A 24,529-nucleotide genomic window follows, 5' to 3' on the forward strand; every position below is an offset into this window, starting at 1 on the left:
TGGAATAAAATAGAAATCCCAGAGATAAATCCACACACCTATGGACACCTTATCTTTGACAAAGGAGGCAAGAATATACAATGGAGAAAAGACAATCTCTTTAACAAGTGACACTGGGAAAACTGGTCAACCACTCGTAAAAGAATGAAACTAGAACACTTTCTAACACCATACACAAAAATAAACTCAAAATGGATTAAAAACATAACTCAAAAAACTATAGAACTCCTAGAGGAGAACATAGGCAAAACACTCTCCAACATACATCACAGCAGGATCCTCTATGACCCACCTCCCAGAATACTGGAAATAAAAGCGAAAATAAACAAATGGGACCTAATTAAACTTAAAAGCTTCTGAACAACAAAGGAAACTGTAAGCAAGGTGATACGACAGCCTTCAGAATGGGAGAAAATAATAGAAAATGAAGCAACTGACAAAGAACTAAACTCAAATATATACAAGGAATTCCTGCAGCTCAACTCCAGAAAAATAAACGACCCAATCAAAAAATGGGCCAAAGAACTAAATAGACATTTCTCCAAAGAAGACATACAGATGGCTAACTAACACACAAAAAAATGCTGAACATCACTCATTATCAGAAAAATGCAAATCAAAACCACAATGAGGTACCATTTCATGCCAGTCAGAATGGCTGCTATCCAAAAGTCTACAAGCAATAAATGCTGTAGAGGGTGTGAAGAAAAGGGAACTCTGTTACACTGTTGGTGGGAATACAAACTAGTGCAGCCACTATGGAGAACAGTGTGGAGATTCCTTAAAAAACTGGAAATAGAACTGCCTTATGACCCAGCAATCCTACTGCTGTGCATACACACCACAGAAACCAGAATTGAAAGAGACACGTGTACCCCAATGTTCATCACAGTACTGTTTATAATAGCCAGGACATGGAAGCCACCTAGCTGTCCATCAGCAGACGAATGGATAAGAAAGCTGTGGTACATATCCACAATGGAGTATTACTCAGCCATTGAAAAGAATACATCTGAATCAGTTCTAATGAGGTGTTTGAAACTGGAGCTGATTATACAGAGTGAAGTAAGCCAGAAAGAAAAACACCAATACAGTTTACTAACACATATATATGGCATTTAGAAAGATGGTAATCATAACCCTGTATTAGAGACAGCAAAAGAGACACAGATGTATAGCACAGTCTTTTGGACTCTGAGAGAGGGAGAGGGTGGCATGATTTGGGAGAATGGCATTGAAACACGTGTAATATCAAGTATGAAATGAATCACTTGTCCAAGTTCAGTGCATGATACAGGATGCTTGGGGCTGGTGTACTGAGCTGACCCAGAGGGATGGTATTGGGAGGGAGGTGGGAGGGAAGTTCAGGATGGGGAACACATGTACACCCGTGGCAGATTCATCTTAATGTATTGCAAAACCAATACAACATTGTTAAAAAATTTAATTAATTAATTTAAAAAGGAAAATGCATCAAGGGGCATAGAACATTTTAAAATTATTTTAATATAGATAAAATGCAAAAAAATGTGGGTACTAAAGTGCATATTGCTCAGGTATTTAGAAAATTTACTTACATAAAATTACTTTATTTTTTTAAATAAATTTATTTATTTTAGTTGGAAGGCTCACATTCATACATGACTACTAGAAAAACCATAGCATGACTAGACAGACCTTTGTTGGCAAAGTAATGTCTCTGCTTTTTTTTTTTTTTTAATTTTAAAATCTTTAATTCTTACATGCGTTCCCAAACATGAACCCCCCTCCCACCTCCCTACCCACAACATCTCTCTGGGTCATCCCCATGCACCAGCCCCAAACATGCTGCACCCTACGTCAGACATGGACTGGCGATTCAATTCTTACATGATAGTATACATGTTAGAATTCCCATTCTCCCAAATCATCCCACCCTCTCCCTCGCCCTCTGAGTCCAAAAGTCCGTTATACACATCTGTGTCTCTTTCCCTGTCTTGCATACAGGGTCGTCATTGCCATCTTCCTAAATTCCATATATATGTGTTAGTATACTCTATTGGTGTTTTTCTTTCTGGCTTACTTCACTCTGTATAATTGGCTCCAGTTTCATCCATCTCATCAGAACTGATTCAAATGAATTCTTTTTAACGGCTGAGTAATACTCCATTGTGTATATGTACCACAGCTTTCTTATCCATTCATCTGCTGATGGACATCTAGGTTGTTTCCATGTCCTGGCTATTATAAACAGTGCTGCGATGAACATTGGGGTACATGTGTCTCTTTCAATTCTGGTTTCCTCGGTGTGTATGCCCAGCGGTGGGATTGCTGGGTCATAAGGTAGTTCTATTTGCAATTTTTTAAGGAATCTCCACACTGTTCTCCATAGTGGCTGTACTAGTCTGCATTCCCACCAACAGTGTAACAGGGTTCCCTTTTCTCCACACCCTCTCCAGCATTTATTGCTTGCAGATTTTTGGATCGCAGCCATTCTGACTGGTGTGAAGTGGTACCTCATTGTGGTTTTGATTTGCATTTCTCTAATAATGAGTGATGTTGAGCATCTTTTCATGTGTTTGTTAGCCATCCGTATGTCTTCTTTGGAGAAATGTCTATTTAGTTCTTTGGCCCATTTTTTGATTGGGTCGTTTATTTTTCTGGAATTGAGCTGCATAAGTTGCTTGTATATTTTTGAGATTAGTTGTTTGTCAGTTGCTTCATTTTCTATTATTTTCTCCCATTCTGCAGGCTGTCTTTTCACCTTGCTTATATTTTCCTTTGTTGTGCAGAAGCTTTTAATTTTAATTAGATCCCATTTGTTTATTTTTGCTTTTATTTCCAGAATTCTGGGAGGTGGATCATAGAGGATCCTGCTGTGATTTATGTCTGAGAGTGTTTTGCCTATGTTCTCCTCTAGGAGTTTTATAGTTTCTGATCTTACATTTAGATCTTTAATCCATTTTGAGTTTATTTTTGTGTACGGTGTTAGAAAGTGATCTAGTTTCATTCTTTTACAAGTGGTTGACCAGTTTTCCCAGCACCACTTGTTAAAGAGATTGTCCTTACTTTAGAATTTCATATTGAGGAACTACTACTATATTTAAAAGTAAAAATGCATGTAATTGAAAAAGAGAATTAAGACTTGGAGAATGAGTAACCAAGTCAGATTTTAGCCAACCTAGTCAGTGAGTAGAATAAAAAATGACACATTAAAATATACTTTTAGAACCTATGAAGCAGGATACTAAATAATTCTTACAAAATATAAAATATTCACTGCAGTTATTGCTCTATAGAATGTCTGTGTACTTAAGGTAAATGGCTCTACATATACTTGTGTGCTATGGTAATAAAATAATGGATAAATTCTCAAAAAAATTTTAAAATGATAACAGTAAAACAAATCAAGGAATTTCTCTGGAGCTTTTGAGGGCAGTGTGGGGTCAGTTCAGTTTCAGATAGTTCCTTGTTCCAGCTTATACTTCTTCTCAAGATCTATAGGCCCCTTCCAATGTAGTCAGTGCTAACTACACAGTTTTAGTCTGTTGCACCTGTCACTTCCAAAGCAGTTCCCTCTTCTTTGTTTATTTTGGCTTCCTCTGTGTGCAAGTCTCTTCAGTGTCTAATTTCCACCCTGACATAAGGGCGTGAAGGTGGCCATTTATTTAGGCTCACTTGTTCAATTGTGCTGTGCAGAGGGAGAAACACTGCAAACAAATATCGCTGGTGTGTGTGGGGAGTGCTCACAGTATCTGGGCTACACTGCGTTTGCCCCCACTCACAGTGTGTGTGCTTTCCCAGTCTACACTGCTCGGGCTCCAGGTTCTTCAGGGGAACTGTTTAAAGTTAGCCCTGGGTTGTGTGCACTTCCCAGTTCTTAGCTGCTCAGGTTCAAGTTCCCAGGTAGTCAAAGGCATAGATTCGGTTGGGGCTGCGTTTTGTGCCCTTCTCAGGTCTGAGCAGCTCAAGTGGTCAGATGCTTAGCTAAGGCACTCTCCCCAGGTGGGCAGAGTGTCTTATCATCTCCCTGGTCCCAGCCGCTCAGTTTCCCAGGTGCACCAAGAGAGCACTTCTCAGGTGTGCCATGTGTCTCTTTGGGGGAGCTGATCTCTGACTGTGACCCTCCTCATGGATGTCAACCGCCCAGGATCCCAGGAAGACTTGGTTAGCAACTGGGAGCCTGCTCAGTTTGGTGGAGGATGCTATCTCTGGGGCCGAGATTGCCCCTCACCTTCCGGCTCTGGCTCTCTGCCGCCTGCCTCTTTGCCACCAGCAGGGGGAGGGGCTGGTCCACAGCTGGCTAGCTCTCCTCTGGTATTCACTCAGTGCTTTGTTCTTTGAGCGGGACCAAGTTGTGCCTTAGAGCTTTTCCCGGGAAAAGTTTTCTCACTCTCTCTCTCTTTTTTTTAATTTTTTTACCTCTCAGGCTATCCCACAGTTTAGGCTGCTATCTCAAGTTAGCTCCCTCAGCTTGTCTTCAAGACATTCAGGCCCAGTCCTTACCCTAAGCAGGCACCCCGCGCCTCCCTGTTCAGACCCCTGCTTACTGCTAGTGGAAGTGAGCGGCTGGGCTACTTCTCCTCTGGGAATTGCAGTTAGGTGCGTAATCTGTGTGTGTGTGTGTGTGTTTTGCTCCTCATGGTTATGTTGCCCTCTGAGATTCCAAAACTCCCCACAGACCCACTGGTGAGAGGGTTTTCTGGTGTTTGGAAACTTCTTCATGACTCCCTCTCTGGTATGGGTCTCCATCCCTAACTCTTTTGTCTCTCTGTTTATCTTTTATATTTTGTCCTACCTCCTTTTGACGAGAATGGGTTCCCTTTCTGGGTGCCTGCTGTCCTCCACCAGTGTTCAGAAGTTGCTATGTGGAATTTGTTCAGCTTTCAAATGAACTTTTGATGAATTTGTGGGGGAGAAAGTGATCTCCCCGTCCTATTCCTTTGCCATCTTAGTACCGCCCCTCCCCCCATTTTAAAAAAGATATAAAAGTAAAATTACATTTTATAAAGGGAAAAGAAAGTAAGTCTGACTTACAGGTATCTGTTACAGAAAGCAATTAAAAACCTTGTGGGAAGTGGACCCTGAAAAAAAGTTTTATGCATTGTTAGGACTGACTAAGTTTAAAATAAATTTAATGAAGTTTACCTAGATGAGTTTAAAGTAAGCTGGTGCAAAACTTGAATTCGGCCTTTTTCTCTGTTAAGAGGATATACTTTCTTCAGATATTGAACTGCTTTTAATAATAGATTTAAGTTTCTTTACCTCTTAATTGATCTGTTCTATATTTACCTTTGAAATCTTTTGTTAAATAATCTTTGGCTAAATAAATATTATTTCAAAGTGACATATAATCCTACCTGACTGTTATAAACCCTTTTGATATTTATCGACAAAACTTCCTAAATAACTTGACTTCTAGCTAACTTTGGGATGCTTCAGAGGGTCCCTGAGACATCTCAAAGAGCTATTAAGCTACCTGGGTTCACTGGACATGTTAAATTACATGAGAAGTACTGTTGAAAGGATGATAAGTCTTTTCAGGTTATACTGTATGGTTGATGTTACTAATATAGATATACTAAAATTATTTGAAATGCATATAGATCTGATATGCCTGATAAAATATGATCAATTATAATTCTAGTTATCATATTGAAGTATTGTGACCAGGTTTCTTTGTCAGTTGCAATAGAATCAGTTTTCAAGCATGCCTTCTATGGTTTTATTCTCATGCCTTTAGAAGAATACTGCTAGTTTTTCAAGATTTATGGAAAAGACTTTCTAAGGTTAAGGAGATAAACAAATTGTATTATTAATAGTAAGCTGCTATTAGACTGGAATTTGGTCTTCTATCTGTTTAGAGAACAAAGTTTTCTTAGAATGCAGCTTTTGATAACCGATTATGAATTTCTTTGCCTTTGAGTGATTTATATTTGTTTTTTTTTCAATCTTTTTGTTACTTTAGTAAGGTAAATAAACATTATTTAAGATTACGGTACATGTAGACACAGCTCATTCTGCTTCTACAAAAAATAACTCCTCATGGTAAGACATTTGCTATCTTGATGTCCTTAAAACATGGCAATAGTTTTAGTCTGCTCCTAAATCAGGAGATTAAAACTCGATAAACAACAGCTGAAAATCAAAGAGCCAGGGTGATGGGAAAGTCCTTGACTTAAGTTCTTGCTTGTGACCTTACTAATAACTGCTAGCTATATTATTTCTATGTATTTTGCTTCAGAAGATAATTTCTTATGTTACCAAATATGTGACTAAGCCTAGGACGAAATGCTGATATGCAGTTCCATATGAGATCAATAATTGTAATAATGTCACTCTAGATATGGGAAGAAGCATCAAGAGAAAATATTTTCCTGGACCAAGAGGCTAATAAGACAGGTATGGTCCAGAGACTTTGCTGCTTGCAAGGCCTGGTCTAGTAATAGCACACTGAGTGGCCTGTCGATGGGATCTTCAGTAGACCTGAGAATGAGCCTTCCCAGCACTGCGGGACGTAATGGCCATGACCTGCCCCCAAAACATGGTCAAATATGTGCCTGTGAAGGGGCTCTGCTGACTGGAAGTTGACCCTTGCCAGCTGCCTCTACAAAGATTAAATCATGACCACTACAAGATGCTGACCTTTAACATCCCCTTGAAAGGAGTTCAGGGTGGAGACAGAAAATAAGGCACTCTGTGCTCTGGGAAAACCCCAGAAAACAGGCCTTCAGACAGATGTTTTCAGGTAAAGATTTTGAAATCTCAGCTTAACACTTTTTGTTCATTATTCCTTTTGTACATCACTACCATAATCTATCTTCCCCCAAATGTAGACTTTAACATATAGTGTGTTTCATAGCAAGGCATTCCATTTTATTCCCTATAGGATCTCCTTCTTTATTTAGCTCAGTGTGCATATTGGTTACCAGTGCATGCTCAGTTGCTCAGTAGAGTCTGACTCTTTGCCATTCCATGGACTGTAGCCCACCAGACTCCTCTGTCTGTGGGATTTTTCAGGCAGCAATACTTGAGAGGGTTACTATTTTCTACTCCAAGGGATCTTCTCGGCCTAAGGATCCAACACGCATTTTCTGCATCTCCTGCATTGCAGAGCGATTCTTTACCTGCTGAGCCATCATTATCAGGGTCACTAGAAAAACTGATCATCAATGCATGTCTCCAATGGTAGTCTAGATGAAACACCAATTTCAATAAAAAGTTTATGTAGTAATGTCTAGACTCTAAGATGACCCTAACTAAAATGAAGCACATGTTTATACTAGATTTTAACTATGCAAATTATTTTTCCTTGTGTATGTAAGATCAATGTCCGTATATAAAGGGGTTTATCATTGGCGTGAAGGATTGTTTAGTATAATTATATTTTATATTGAATTATCTTTCTTCTTCTACTTGAAAATTTACCTTGTTAGCTACAAATATGATTCATTCCGTTTTTAAGTGAAATATCTTCCCAATGCTAAATTTTATCATAACCACTGAAAGATGTTGAATAAGCAATATAAATATCATGTGTATATATGTTTATTTTCAAAATCTAGCTCACTAGGGAGCTTAAATTCCGTCTGATCCTGTGATTCACAGTCACAGATTTTTGAACAAACAGACATATCTTTTTAACCTGGTATGGTTACCTGGAACACATGTACATCAATGGTGGACTCATGTCAATGTATGGCAAAACCACTACAATATTGTAAATTAATTAGCCTCCAATTAAAATAAATAAATTTATATTAAAAAAAACCTCAATGGAATCACTTTTTAGTTCAGTTATATGAAATAGACTTGAAGAACTGAGTAATTATTCAGTTCAGTTCAGTTGCTCAGTTATGTCCGACTCTTTGTGACCCCATGAATTGCAGCACACCAGGCCTCCCTGTCCATTACCAACTCCCAGAGTTCACTCAACCTCATGTCTATCGAGTCGGTGATGCCATCCAGCCATCTCATCCTCTGTCGTCCCCTTCTCTTCCTGCCCCTAATCCCTCCCAGCGTCAGAGTCTTTTCCAATGAGTCAGCTCTTCGTGAGTAATTATTAATGGTATTCAAATGTCAGAACAAATGCTTAAAATGAGAAGCCATACATTATTATAATTTCACTCAGTTCTATTCACTTGGATTATTTTATCAGTTTGTTGCTGCATAGCAAGTTGTCCTAAAAGCAAATGGTTTAACTTAATGTCTTTACTGTCCAATAGGAATACACTATGGGGATTTGATTTGAGTTCTGATGGCCTCTTCTTCATGTGTCTACTGTCAGTCGTCTGGCTCTATTTCTGTGTTTTAAAATCTCCTCCGTGATGGTGTGTGCAGTTATAGTGCTCTTCTGTTTTGAGCCATTTTATGCCAATTTCTTCTTTTTGTATACATAGGTTAGTCTTTAGTTTACAAGAAAAAAACGGAAATGATATTTCAGTATCAAATGGTATCAAACGTTCATTTCTTTTTTTAAATTTCACTATTCCTATATCCATATATAACACATTGCTTTCTTCCTTGTTTAAAGAGATGTCTCCCAGTTTTATGTGTGACTTAAGCACATGGGTTTTCCTTGACCCTGAACCATGCAAAACCAGAAGTTTTAAACTCTCGTGCCTTGGAGAGTAATTATATACAATAAACTGACAGTGTTTAAAGTATCCTATTTGCTGAATTTCAAAAATTGGCTGTACATACTACCTGGTTCATTTTTTTAATAGTTCAAAAATGCACAACAAATTTTAATTTATTTGAGAAGTTACTATTAATAATGTAATTGACCTGAATCTCAGGTTTACTTACTTCAGAAGAAAAGTTGAGATGACGAATCCAAACTTCACATGGATGCTGTGAAGAATGAATGAAATGTATAGAAACATTTTCCTGAGTCCTTTCTTTTAGAAAAGTCATTTCTGTTAGAAAAGTCATTGGCTTTTCCAACCTAAATTCAAGGTTAGATGCATATGTATGTATATACGTGCCTGCATCTGTATACACCTTTCTCTGAAATAAATACACTCACATTCGTATGCACATGTCTACAGTCTCACTTGTAATCCCATCCCAAGTTGAAAATAAACTTGAGAGGAAGTTAGAGGGATGGAAGTGAAAAGAACAGATGCTTGAAATAACAGAAAATAGAAAGAATTTAGAAATTTTGACAGAAAGCTTTTAAGCAGAATGTGTGCCTGTAATATTAATAATGATTTACATTTCTCATCTTAAATCCTCAAAGACCTCACAGTTAGAACCATATTTACTTTTAGGCAATGAGAAATTCTCTCTAGCAGCTAATAAGTCAGAATACCTCAAAAAGGACTCAATCGTCTCCTTCTGTTTAAGGTAGGATTTCACCACAAAATACCTGTAGATAAGGGAAGCTCACCGATTGAATCGAAAGGTTTAAACTCAGCTCCAAGAACAATATCTGATTGGACACATATCTGTATTAGATTCCTATTGCCCCCGCAAGAGACACAGGTTCCATCCCTGGTTTGGGAAGACTCCTTGGAGGAGGGCATGGCAACTTACTCCAGTATTCTTGCCTCGAGAATCATCATGGACAGAGGAACCTGGAGGGCTACAGTACTTGGGGTCACAAAGAGTCAGACACCACTGAAGCGACTTAGCATGCGTGTATGCTCTTGTAACAAATTACCACACTAGTGGCTTAAAACAAATACCTGTCTTAAAGTTCTATAACAAATTACCATGCTAATGGCTTAAAACATATCTGTATCTTAAAACTCTTCAAAAGTCTGAAGTCTCACTGAGCTAAAATTATGATGTCTGCAGGACTGAGATCCTCCTGAACACTCCAGAAGACAATGCGTTTCCTTTTCTGTTTTACTTTTAGTGGCCACCAGCATTCTCTGGTTCATGGTCTTTCCTCCATCTTCAAACCCAGGTGCAGAGCATTTAAAAATATCTACGTGTATACCTATGGCGGATTCATGTTGATGTAATGCAAAACCAATACAATATTGTAAAGTAATTAACCTCAATTAAAATAAATACATTTATATTAAAAAATAAAAAAAAATCTATCTGACTCTAATTCTTCTTCCTTTCTCTTCCACATTTAGAGGATCACCGTGATTACATTATTCCAAGCTGAATATCCATGCTAATTTGATATCAAGATCAATGATTATCCACTTTATTCCATTTGCTAATATAATCTCAGGCTTCTCTGGTATCTCAGCTGGTAAAGAATCTGCCTGCAATGCAGGAGATCCTGGTTAATTCTTGGGTTGGGAAGATCCCCTGGAGAAGGGATAGGCTACCCATTCGAGTGTCTTCCTTGCTACCTAGATAGGATATTCAAAAGGTCTTGAGAATGGGGTGTGGTTATCTTTTGAGTATCTTATTCTGCCTACTAAAGTGTCTTTTCTCAGATATATATCATTTGATGTCACTCAAAAGTTCTTTTTAAAAAGATTACTTTAACTGGAGGATAATTACCATATGGTATTGTTGATTTTTTTTTTTGCCATATGTCAACATGAATTGGCCATAGGTATACATGTGTCCTCCCCATCCTGAACCCCCTTCCCACCTCCCTCCATGCTCTATCCCTCTGGGCTGTCTCAGAGCCCTGGCTTTGGTTGCCATGCTTCATGAATTGATCTTGCACTGACCAGTCATCGGTTTTACATATGGTAATGTACATATTTCAGTGTTAGTCTCTCAAACCATCCCACCCTTGACTTCTCCCACTAAAAAAATCAAACAGAATTTACCACTGCTTACAAAGTGAGTGAGATGTTCACAATTACATACATGGAAGATTCTTGATGAAGACCTAAAACTGTTTATACCTGAATCTAACAGAATCATTTTCTTGCTACCCAGAGAAGGACCTGCAGTCTCAAGAACATGTAGGACATTGTCAGAAACGCAGAGTCCCTGGTACATTGAATCAGACCTGCTGAATCATAATCTGCATTTGAATTATAGTCCTTGGTATTTTTAAAGAATAGTCAATTTAGGAAAGTGCTAGACTAGAATAAGTTTTATTCCTTTTCATTGATTGTATTTGAGGCAGTATAATTATTTGTATTGGATACTTTCCTATGCATTACATGTGTAGGACCCCTTTAGACACTGAAAAATATGACCAGCTGCAAAGTCATCTCTGATTGACAATCACTGCCACAGAACTTCTGAGCTAGAAGTGTTTTGATAATCAAGACTCGCAGTCAAGACTTTCTTGGTTTATACTTTAGAGCAGAACATTAAACCCCTCTGTGTCTCATGTTTGTAATGGAAAAGGAAGTACATAAGACTACATCACAGAATGAACTTGTATAACAATTAAAGTGGACAGTCCCTATAATGTGCTAAGTTTGGTTATGGTGTTTGTGCGGTGTTGTGCTTAGTTGCTTAGTCATGTCTGACTCTTTGTGACCCCATGGACTGTAGTCTTTCAGGCTCCTCTGTCCATGGTTATTCTCCAGGCAAGTGTATACTGGAGTGGGTTGCCATGCCCTCTTCCAGGGGATCTTCCCAACCGAGGGATCAAACCCAGGTCTCACACATTGAAGGCAGATTCTTTACTGTCTGAGCCACTACATGTATAAAAATATCTACATTTGCAGAATTTAATAACAGAAAAATTTTCTTGCTACCTAGACAAGGATATGCAGAATTAAGAACATGAAGGATCTTGTTAGAAATGCAGAGTCGCTGGTACCTTGAATCAGACCTGCTGAATCATAGTTTTCATTTCAGCTATAGTTCTTGGTAATTTTTAAGAACAGTCAATTTTGAAAAATGCTGGACTAGAATAAATTTTATATATTTTCACTGATGGTATTTGAGGCAGTACAGTTATAAGTACTGGATACTGTCCTATGCATGACATGTGTAGGATCCCTTTAGACTCTGAAAAGTATCACCTGCTGCAAAGTCATCTCTGATTGCAAATCACTGCCATAGAATTTATGAGCTAAAAGCATTCTGACAATCAAGACACCCAATCCAGACTCCATCCCTTTCATGGTCATACCTTGGAGCAGAACATTAAACCCCTCTGTTTCTCATTTCTATGATGCATAATGAAGTCATAATATGCAAGAAGACTATATCACAGCATGAACTTCCATAAAAATTAAAGCAGACAGTCCATATAATGTGCTGCTAGATTATGGTGTATAAAAATATCTATATTTGTCTCATAATTAAAAACATAATGAAGTACTAAAGGACAGCTCTTAACTTCTGATATAAGCATAAAAATCCTAACTGAGTTGGCAATAATGTCAGGGAGCCAAGGAGTGTAGTGCCTAAGGTTTTATATGAAAGGACAAAGTTGTCACACTCATAAAATATTTTTTAGAACTATCAAGAATTATGTGTTCACCACTAGTGAAAACTTAAAAGATATGAGGGACTAAATTAAGTGAGAATTCTTAACCTTAGACTTTGAGGAAACTTTAGCTCAGATTGGGATAAGATGCTGGGATGGTTTAGACCTCTGGACACAGGACAATTAATGAGAAGTAATAAAAACAGAATTCACCTGCCTTGTAAACTGGTCTCTTAGGAACAAAGAATGAACTGGAAAATTTTCCTTTCTGTCCAGACCCCTGTCCCCCAGGGAAATCAGGTACAGAGTATGGGTGTTACAGCAGAAAGGTACCTACTGATAAGCCAGGTGAGCAATAAAATCTCTCTGCTGTGGTTCCCTCAGCCTGAGAAATCTTAGATACTACAGGACATGTTTCCTTTGAAAACCTGAGTTTGGCTGGGAAACCAGTCCTTTACTCCCTCCAGCTGTCTTGTGGGCACAGAGCTTCAGTCTCTATTGTCAACCCTCCAGGAGGCATTTGAACTTCCACACAAAGACCTTTCTTTCAGTTCCCATCTAGGTGAGTCTGAGAGCCCAGTAGACACAGTGGGAGAGAAATACAATGCAAACCTTGAACATTTATCTGAGGTCACCTGTGATTGAGTCCAGCCTAACTCAGATACCAGAGATTAGTGTGGTAGTTTGCTACCCTGATTATTGTGTGTGCAGGCTCATTCACTCAGTCATGTTTGACTCTTTGCAACCCCATGGACTGTAGCCTGCTAGGCTCCTCTGTCTGTGGAATTTTTCAGGCAAGAATACTGGAGTGGGTTGTCATTTCCTCCTTGAGGGGATCTTCCCAAACCGGAGATTAAACCCTTGCATCTCCTGCATTGGCAGTGGATTCTTTATCACTAGCAACACTCAGGAAATCCTAATTCATAAATAAATGCATTCACTTAGGACTAAAAAGGAGCAAGGGCTTCGCAGATGGTGCTAGTGGTAAAGAGCCTGCTTGGCAATGCAAGAGCCATAAGACAGATGGATTTGATCCCTGGGTTAGGAAGATGACCTGGAGGAGGGCATGGCAACCCACTTCAGGATTCTTGCCTGGAGAATCCCATGGACAGAGGAGTCTGGTGGGCTACAGTCCACAGGCTCGCAAAGAGTCGGACACAACTGAGCAACTGAGCAGGCACGCAAAAGAGAAGCAAAGATTGACCTCAGTAAGGTAAGGCTCAGTGTTGCCAATTAAATGATGAAAAATGGAAGTCCAAGTAGAAGAGACAATGGGAGGCATAAAGTGTTTCCAATAAAATTTGAACATAAGCCTAATGACAATACAAAGTAATGAGTGGAGAAATAAATTGTTAAATGTGGACAGATATACAGTGAAGTAAGGATTTTTTTTTAAAGATGGGTCATATTTGACTGTTTCCATATTAATGAGTAAGATCTGAACCAAGGGCTTCATGAAAATATATCCCTGCAAACATGTATGTGATGGCTGATTCATGTTGACGTAGGGCAGAAACCAAACCAATAGAATATTGTAAAGTTTCATCCTTCAATTAAAAATAAATAAATTTACTGTCTCTGTGGGAGAGGGCGAGGGTGGGATGATTAGGGAGAATGACATCGAAACATGTATAATATCATATAAGAAATGAATCGCCAGTCTAGGTTTGATGCAGGATACTGGATGCTTGGGGCTGGTGCACTGGGATGACCCAGAGAGATGGTATGGGAAGGGAGGTGGGAGGGGGGGTCAGGATTGGGAACGTGTACACCAGTGGCAGATTCATGTTGATATATGGCAAAACCAATACAGTATTGTAAAGTAAAATAAAATAAAATAAAAAACAAAAATAAATAAATTTTTAAAAATTCTTGACAGATAGTACCTTCTCTTTGTTGTAATGTTCAGTCACTCAGTCGTGTCTGACTCTGTAACCCCATGGACTCTAGCCTGCCATCTCCTCTGTCCATGGGATTCTCCAGGCAAGAATACTGGAGTGGGTTCCCATTTCCTCCTCCAGGGGATTTTCCCATACAGGGATCAAATCCACATTTCCTGTGTCTCCTAAATTGCAGGCAGATTCTTTACTCACTGGGCAATCGGGAAAGACCTTTGCTGAAAAGTTGTATATGCATTCGCATATAGAAAGAGTTGGAAATGACTGAGCACACACAAATACACACACATACGTATATTTATCTCTGTGTTACACATTTACTCTGTTGATAAAAAACTGTCTGTGAGAACCCTTTGTATGCTGCAATTGGAGTGTTTTTATTCCTGTCTTTGCTCACATTATTCAAAATGAATTGGAAGCTTTATTTTCTTTCCACAAAATGCTTGCCATTTTGTTATTTTATGTATATATAGATGTATTTGTGAGAATGTTTGGTAACATAAAATTTATGTGGTCAGTCGGTCATATGGTGTTCTCTCCATTGCTTTTTACATTTTTTTATGGAAAGAATTGAGCCGTCACTGTAATATTCGTCACGACGATATTTGCTTTAAAAAAATGACAGTGATTGTTTTCCTGCATATATTTTAGTGCTAATTAATCACTTATTATGAGGTTCCCAGATGATGCTAGTGGTAAAGAACACAACCTGCCAATGCAGGAGACATAAGAGAAATAGCTGGATCCCTGGGTCTGGAAGATCCCCTGGAGGAGGGCATGGCAACCCACTCCAGTATTCATGCCTGGAGACTCTCATGGACAGAGGAGCCTGATGGGCTGCGGTCCACAGGGTTGCAAAGAGTTGGACATGACTGTAGCAACTTAACACACACACACACACACACACACACACACACACACACAACCACCTATTAAACATATTTCTAACTTTTACTCTCTTATTCTTCCTTTTAATCTTTTGAGGTTAAATGTATTTATAAAAGTTGTATTACCTTTGGACATCATGTAGAAATCATTTTTTGAACCATTTGATTAAATGTCACCTTTGTCTTTCATGAACATATTTGAATCCATCTATCTTTATTTAAGAAAAAAATGAACTTGAATACTGCTTCCTGTTTGCATTTAAAATATCTTCTCTTATTTTACTTCTAATTCTTTGGTAATTTAACATTTAATTAGTGGCCAATGTTGGTATCATTAAATTATTACTGTTCAGGTCTTTGTGAAACTTATAGATATTCATTCAATCTTGTTACATTCAATTATTTTAAAACCACTACCACTCAACCTAGCTTTATTCTCAGTAACATTGTCCCACATATGCTTGGTTTCTTTTAAATTTTTCTTTCTATATTAAGTACAAACACCTATTCATACAATTTTCTACAAACGTATGAATAGAATCCTATGCACATCACAGAGACTCTTGATTCAGCGCACTTTTTTTTTTTTTCCTACCTTTTCCTTTACTGGTCAATAATGCCCCAGGGATTTTCTTCCAATCAACTAATATTCAATGCAATACGGGTTCATTATTTCAATAGCTGTTTAGTATTTCATAAGGGGCTGTGCTACTCACTCTGCAGACTGTCTTTCTTAATCTTCCTCTTCAAGTTGTAATTATATCATTCCTACAAAAATATTTGAGATTGTTAAATTTAAACTGTGTTTCTAGAGGAACTCTGTTTCCCTGGGAACTCTGAACAATGCTTGTAGAAATATCTGTCTGTTACTCTTGGAACAGTGGGTGGAGGTCAGGGATGCTCTAGGCATCCTGCAAGACACAGGATAGACCCCACCACAGAGAACAACCTGTCTGAGAATGTCAACAGTGTTGAGATTGAGAAGGCTCCAGGTAGAGAATGTCTGTACTTTTAATATCTGTGCCATTGTTCGGATGGCTTTCCCAACAGTGTAACATCTTAAATTTCTGTCTGCAAATACAGATAGTGCACCTTTGCTCCCTGTTTCAAAGTACCTCTGTAAACTGTGTGACAACTCTGTAAGTATTTCCCCAGATGGATGGTTGTGAAAAAGTGTTCTTTCCTTAACTGTTATTGAGATTGATAAAAAATTAATACCTTGAATTGTCATTTTGATGTGTCGATTTTATTATTATATGCCCACATAATATAAAACTCTTATTCTACCGTTACCAGCTTTTGAAAAGATTTTTAAGAATTGTTGTTTCTCAGTTGACCTTTTGGGGACTGTTTTGCCATAAAAAATCCTTTTTCATTTTACTTAGTTAAATACGTCATCTTATGCTGGATTTCTTGCTTTAAGGCAGTTCAGCACATTTGTGGATTTTAGTGTGTAGTTTTCTAGGTATTCACCGAAAAAGACTGGTTTTTATATTGGATAGATAATCCTTCTGATTTATTCTACAATCTAATCTTCCCAAATTGACGTACAATCTTATATGTATTTAACAAAATCTGTTATATTATATATTATGTATATTATATTCATGTTTACACATTTTCCAATCGGATATCAGTTAATCATTACTTTTTAAATATTGTTTGAATTAGTATGTGAAACTCTATTCAATTTTTTAAAAATACAATTGCTTTGGAACTAATTTATTCAATTAATTTTCCTGCAATTCTCTTTATTTTGTAAGTTTACATACATTTAAACGCGTTTCTGTTTGCCTGTGTGCGTGCTAAGCAGCTTCCATTGTATATCTTTGCGACCTTATGGACTGTAGCCCCAGGCTCCTCTGTCCTTGGGATTCTCCAGGCAAGAATACTGGAGTGGCTTGCATTCCCTCCTCCAGGGGACCTTCCTGACCCAGGAATTGAACCTGTCTCTCTTTTGCCTCCTGAATTGGCAGGCAGGTTCTTTACCACTAGCGCCACCTGCAAAGCCTCTGTTTCTATATAAGTGCACATATATTCACATATCTTGCTGAAAATACAATAGTGACCATAGCAGTTGAAGTCTCTGATGATTGGGATTTTGCATTGTCATGGTGAAGTAATAGTACAATGAACATCTCTTATAATATTACATCTTCAGTCATGAATCCTATGAAAAAATTTATTCAGGACAAAAGGATGGATTGACATAGTGTCTGCATAATTTACAGAGCATAGTTTGAAAAGCCTTTTGCATGTTGAACAAAGACCAGAATAGCATTGGGGTATGCTCATCAGATTTATTTTAAATATATGATAGTGCTAAAACTCCAAGAATAACAAACACATGATGCCCCATAAGGAAACTGGGAAAGAGCTTGCTTCATTCCCTATAGAACAGTAAAAAATTGGTCAAAGAAATGAAAAAAGATTTGAGGAAAACGTCTTCTATTGCTTTATATAAAATATGTTTAGCTTTTGTTGTTTTCCTTTGGATATTCATTTTTGTTGGTTTATTTACTTTGCCCATTTTTCTTTTGGGATAGTCAAATATTTCAGGTTTCTTTCATTATAAAAGTATAACTGTTTCAGTCAAGGAATACATGTATTTTTCTTCTTGAAAATTATTTTTCCTGGGCATCAAGTATAGATAACTGGAATTGGAATGTGAAACAAAGGAAGCTATAATTCATCACATAGTCTCCGGGACTATTCAATTCAGTTCATTTCAGTTGCTCAGTCATGTGTGACTCTTTGTGACCCCATGAACTGCAGTATGCCATGCCTCCCTGTCCATCACCAACTCCCGGAGTTCACTCAGACTCACGTCCATTGAGTCGGTGATGCCGTCCAGCCATCTCATCTGTCCTTCCTTTATCCTCCTGCCCCAATCCCTCCCAGCATCAGAGTCTTTTCCAATGAGTCAACTCTTCACATGAGGTGGCCAAAGTACTGGACCATTAGAGCTTATTAAATCTTTTACCCTCTAATGTCTATTTCATTTCCCTCTCTTCTCTCTCTCCCCCACCTCTCTTTCACACACACACATACTTTTTATATTTCTTTAAATATAAGGCTGAAAGTGATCATAAAAATGAACCCCAATTTTATTGGTCTCTGGGCAGGCTATGATCTGGAATTTCTGGGTACCATTTATACATTCTGTAGGATAAAGATGATCTGATGTGATCAGCTTGAGTTATAATGGTATATGGCGTGAGCAGGGTGGTTCTGGGTGAGAAATGCATAGTAGGAACATAGCCCAGGAGGATGTGGTGTGACCATGTGTGTGTGTGTCCATGAGTGTGTTCTTGTGCCTTGAGAGCAGTCCTTAAAGCAGAGGCACTAGGACTCATCCATTAAGGTGCCTTATCACAGAGCCCAGACCTCAGTCAGCAGAAGGTACTAAGGATGGGAGACGTTTTAATTCACAGGATGCTTTTGCAACTAAATTCATAAAGCGCAAGGAACAAGCATTTTCCTTAGGATCTTTGTAGTGGCCCCTTGCCAGGCACATATTTCTCTTGATATTATACTAGATCCTTCTCTCCCTTTCTTGAGTTATCTGTTCAATTATCATCTTGATTGCTGGCCTTACCTGAACACTCAATATATGAAAATACCTCTTAGTGCTGCTGCTGCTAAGTCACTTCGGTCGTGTTCGACTCTGTGCAACCCCATAGACGGCAGCTCACCAGGCTCCCCTGTCCCTGGGATTCTCCAGGCAAGAACACTGGAGTGGGTTGCCATTTCCTTCTCTAATGTATGAAAGTGAAAAGTGAAAGTGAAGTCCCTCAGTCATGTATGACCCTTATGGACTGCAGTCTTCTAGGCTCCTCCATCCATGGGATTTTCCAGGCAAGAGTACTGAAGCGGGGTGCCATTGCCTTCTCCGTACCTCCTACTACTCTCTTTTACATCTAGTTTTGTTTTCTTCATAGCAACTCTTATTACTTGACATATTATATTATATTTGCACATCATCTTTCAACATCACTGGACTGTGAAAACTTCTGTTTTTCAGCACCATATATATGTTACCTGTATTTGTTTGGAGGGACTTGCCAGGTGGCTCAGTGGTAGAGAATCTATCTGGCAATGCAGGAGAGGCAGATTCAATCCCTGGGTTGAGAAGATCAATCACCTGGAGAAGGAAATGGCAACATATTCCAGTATTGTTGCCTGGGAAATCCCATGGACAGAGGAGACTGGCAGGCTACACAGAGTCCAGGGGTCTCAGAAGTGCCAGATCCAGCTTAACGACTAAACAATATGTGTTTTGAACATGGTTGACACTCAATATATATTCTTCAAATGTATGAAAATATTTCTGTTCAGTCGTTCAGTCGTGTCCGACTCTTTGTGACCTATGAATTGCAGCATGCCAGGCCTCCATGTCCATCACCAACCCCCAGAGTTCACTCAAACTCACATCCATTGAGTCAGTGATGCCATCCAGCCATCTCACCCTCTGTCGTCCCCTTCTCCTCCTGCCCCCAATCCCTCCCAGCATCAGAGTCTTTTCCAATGAGTCAAGTATTCGCATGAGGTGGCCAAAGTACTGGAGTTTTAGCCTTAGCATCATTCCTTCCAAAGAACACCCAGGGCTGATCTCCTTCAGAATGGACTGGTTGGATCTCCTTGCAGTCCAAGGGACTCTCAAGAGTCTTCTCCAACACCACAGTTCAAAAGCATCAATTCTTCTGTGCTCAGCTTTCTTCACAGTCCAACTCTCACATCCATACATGACCACAGGAAAAACCATAGCCTTGACTAGATGGACCTTTGTTGGCAAATTAATGTCTCTGCTTTTCAATATGCTATCTAGGTTGCTCATAACTTTCCTTCCAAGGAGTAAGCATCTTTTAATTTCATGGCTGCAATCATCATCTGCAGTGATATTGGAGCCTAAAAAAATAAAGTCTGACACTGTTTCCGCTGTTTCCCCATCTACTTCCAATGAAGTCATGGGACCGGATGCCATGATTTTCATTTCCTGAATGCTGAGCTTTAAGCCAACTTTTTCACTCTCCTCTTTCACTTTCATCAAGAGGCTTTTTAGTTCCTCTTCACTTTCTGCTATAAGGGTGGTGTCATCTGCATATCTGAGGTTGTTGATATTTCTCCCGGCAATCTTGATTCCAGCTTGTGTTTCTTCCAGTCCAGAGTTTCTCATGATGTACTCTGCATAGAAGTTAAATAAGCAGGGTGACAATATACAGCCTCGACGTACTCCTTTTTCTATTTGGAACCAGTCTGTTGTTCCATGTCAAGTTCTAACTGATGCTTCCTGACCTGCATATAGGTTTCTCAAGAGGCAGGTCAGGTGGTCTGGTATTCCCATCTCTTTCAGAATTTTCCACAATTTATTGTGATCCACACAGTCAAAGGCTTTGGCATAGTCAATAAAGCAGAAATAGATGTTTTTCTGGAACTCTAGCATTTTCGATGATCCAGCAGACTGATATGGTTGGATGGCATCATCACTCGATTGATGTGAGTGTGAGTGAACTCTGAGAGTTGGTGTTGGAGAGGGAGGCCTGGAATGCTACCATTCATGGAGTCACAAAGAGTCGGACACGACTGAGCAACTGAAATGAACTGAACTGAGTAGATGTTGACAATTTGATCTCTGGTTCCTCTGCCTTTTCTAAAACCAGCTTGAACATCTGGAAGTTCACGGTTCACATATTGCTAAGCCTGGCTTGAAGAATTTTGAGCATTACTTTACTAGCATGTGAAATGAGTGCATTTGTGCGGTAGTTTAAGCATTCTTTGGCATTACCTTTCTTTGGGATTGGAATGAAAACTAACCTTTTCCAGTCCTGTGGCCACTGCTGAGTTTTCCAAATTTGCTGGCATATTGAGTGCAGTACTTTCACAGCACCATCTTTCAGGATTTGAAATAGCTCAACTGGAATTCCATCATCTCCACTAGCTTTGTTTGTAGTGATGCTTTCTAAGGCCCACTTGACTTCACATTCCAGGACGTCTGGCTCTAGGTGAGTGATCATACCATCGTGATTATCTTGGTTGTGAAAATCTTTTTTGTACAGTTCTTCCATGTATTCCTGCCACCTCTTCTTAATATCTTCTGCTTCTGTTAGGTCCATACCATTTCTGTCCTTTATTGAGCCCATCTTTGCATGAAATATTCCCTTGGTATCTCTACTTTTCTTGAAGAGATCTCTAGTCTTTCTCATTCTGTTGTTTTCCTCTATTTCTTTGCATTGATCGCTGAGGAAGGCTTTCTTATCTCTCCTTGCTATTCTTTGAAAATCTGCATTCAGATGTTTATATCTTTCCTTTTCTCCTTTGCTTTTTGCTTCTCTGCTTTTCACAGCAATTTGTAAGGCCTCCCCAGACAGCCATTTTATTTTTTGCATTTCTTTTCCAAGGGGATGGTCTTGATCTCTGTCTCCTGTACAATGTCATGAACCTCCATCCATAGTTCATCAGGCACTGTGTCTATCAGATCTAGGACCTTAGATCTATTTCTCACATCCACTGTATAATCATAAGGGATTTGATTTAGGTCATACCTGAATGGTCTAGCGGTTTTCCCTACTTTCTTCAATTTAAGTCTGAATTTGGCAATAAGGAGTTCATGATCTGGGCCACAGTCAGCTCCTGGTCTTGTTTTTGCTGACTGTATAGATCTTCTCCATCTTTGGCTTCAAAGAATATAATCAATCTGATTTCGATATTGACTATCTGGTGTTGTCCATGTGTAGAGTCTTCTCTTGTGTTGTTGGAAGAGGATGTTTGCTATGACCAGTGAGTTCTGTTGGCAAGACTCTATTAGTCTTTGCCCTGCTTCATTCCGCATTCCAAGGCCAAATTTGCCTGTTACTCCAGGTGTTTCTGGAGTTCCTACACTTGCATTCCAGCCCCCTATAATGAAAAGGACATATTTTGGGGTATTAGTTCTAAAAGGTCTTGTAGGTCTTCATAGAACCATTCAACTTCAGCTTCTTCAGCGTTACTGGTTGGGGCATAGACTTGGATCACTGTGATAGTGAATGATTTGCCTTGGAAAGAAACAGAGATCATTCTGTCGTTTTTGAGATTGCATCCAAGTCCTGCATTTCGGACTCTTTTGTTGACCATGATGGCTACTCCATTTCTTCGGAGGGATTCCTGCCCACAGTAGTAGATATAATGGTCATCTGAGTTAAATTCACCCATTCCAGTCCATCTTAGTTTGCTGATTCCTAAAATGTCAGCATTCACTCTTGCCATCTCCTGTTTGACCACTTCCAGTTTGCCTTGATTCATGGACCTGACATTCCAGGTTCCTATGCAATATTGCTCTTTACAGCATCGGATCTTTCTTCCGTCACCAGTCACATCCACAGCTGGGTATTGGTTTTGCTTTGGCTCCATCCCTTCATTCTTTCTGGAGTTATTTCTCCACTGATCTCCAGTAGCATATTGGGCACCTACTGACCTGGGGAGTTCCTCTTTCAGTATCCTATCATTTTGCCTTTTAATACTGTTCACGGGGTTCTCAAGGCAAGAATACTGAAGTGGTTTGCCATTCCCTTCTCCAGTGGACCACATTCTGTCAGACCTCTCCACCATGACCCACCCATCTTGGGTGGCCCCACATGGCATGGCTTAGTTTCATTGAGTTAGACAAGGCTGTGGTCCATGTGATTAGATTGACTAGTTTTCTGTGATTATGGTTTCAGTGTGTCTGCCCCCTGATGCCCTCTTGCAACACCTACCTTCTTACTTGGGTTTCTCTTAACTTGGACGTGGGCTATCTCTTCACAGCGTCTCCAGCAAAGCGCAGATGCTGCTCCACACCTTGGACGAGGGGTATCTCCTCACTGCCACCCCTCCTGACCTCCAACGTGGAGTAGCTCCTCTTGGCCCTCCTGCGCCCACACAGCCACAGTTATTATTATTATTTTGGTGGGGTGGCCTGGGGGGCAGCAAGAATACTGGAGTGGGTTGCCATTCCCTTCTCCAGGGGATCTCCCTGACCCAGAGGTTGAACCCGAGTCTCCTGCATTGTAGACAGACGCTTTAACCTCTGAACCACCAGGGAAGTTACATTTCTCATTACAACTGTAGAATGCGTGATTCCTTTGGGAATATGCTGAGAATGGCCAAAAATGCCCAGGTAGAGATGAAATAGAACTTTTCTAAACACAAGATATTAAAATTAATTTATTGAGAGCAAAATAGAAATTGCGCTATGTGAGTTATGCCTATTTGTGTGAAAATTATTCATGTTACTTTCATTTTTCCTGGTAGTCACCTCCACCACATGGAACTAGGTAACAATACACAATTTTCTGAATTTTTTCTTCTGGGATTCTCAGAGGATCCAGAATTGCAGCCCCTCATCTTTGGGCTTTTCCTCTCCATGTACCTGATCGCTGTGTTTGGAAACCTGCTCATCATCCTGGCCACCATCTCTGACTCCCACCTTCACATCCCCATGTACTTCTTCCTCTCCAACTTGTCCTTTGTAGACATCTGCTTCACCTCCACCACCATCCCAAAGATGCTGCAGAATATCGAGAACCAGAGCAAAGTCATAACCTATGAAGGCTGCATCATCCAGGTGTATTTTTACATATTCTTTGCCAGAATAGATGACTTCCTCTTGACAGTGATGGCCTATGACCGCTTTGTGGCCATTTGCCACCCCCTGCACTACACAGTCATCATGAACCCTCAGCTCTGTGGACTGCTGGTATTGATGTCCTGGATGATGAGTGCTATGTATTCCTTGTTACAAAGTTTACTGGCTTTGCAGCTGACCTTCTGTACAGAGGTGGAAATTCCCCACTTTTTTTGTGGACTCAGTCAGATGGTCCAACTTGCCTGTTCTAACACCTTTCTTAATGACATGGTGATGTATGTGGCATCAGTGCTACTAGCTGGTGGGCCATTTGCTGGTATCCTTTACTCTTACTCTAAGATAGTCTCTGCCATATGAAGAATCTCATCAACTCAGGGAAAGCTTAAAACATTTTCCACTTGTGCATCTCATCTCTCAGTTGTCTTCTTATTTTATTGTACGAGCCTGGGAGTGTACCTTAGCTCTGCTGCTACACACAGCTCACACTCAAGTGCAACAGCCTCTGTGATGTACACTGTGGTCACACCCATGCTGAACCCATTCATCTACAGTCTGAGGAACAAAGACATAAAGAGGGCTGTGAAGAGAGTCTATGGAATAAGAGCTATAAAAAGGCCAATTGTCCTGGGGCAGATGAAGTGCCCTTGACTGCATTGCTCAAAGCCTGAGAATCAGAAATTGTGACACTTTCCTCAGTGTGGAATAAAATTTGCTCCTTCTACTTATTTCCTTGGATATCCATTTTTAAAACAATTCAATTTTTTTATACAGTCTCAGTTACTCACTTTATTAAAATTTCTTTTCATACTATCATTTAGGTGTTTTTTTTTAAGTTGTGATTTTTTCTACT

General features: G+C 39.4%; 1 pseudogene; it reads left to right on the forward strand.

Moving 5' to 3' along the window:
* The first annotated feature begins 23,358 nt into the window (after positions 1–23,358).
* Positions 23,359–24,327, forward strand: LOC138440567 (olfactory receptor 7A17-like; annotated as a pseudogene).
* Positions 24,328–24,529: the final 202 nt, after the last annotated feature.

Source organism: Ovis canadensis, chromosome 5, assembly GCF_042477335.2.
Source record: "Ovis canadensis isolate MfBH-ARS-UI-01 breed Bighorn chromosome 5, ARS-UI_OviCan_v2, whole genome shotgun sequence".
In the NCBI taxonomy this organism is placed as follows: domain Eukaryota; kingdom Metazoa; phylum Chordata; class Mammalia; order Artiodactyla; family Bovidae; genus Ovis; species Ovis canadensis.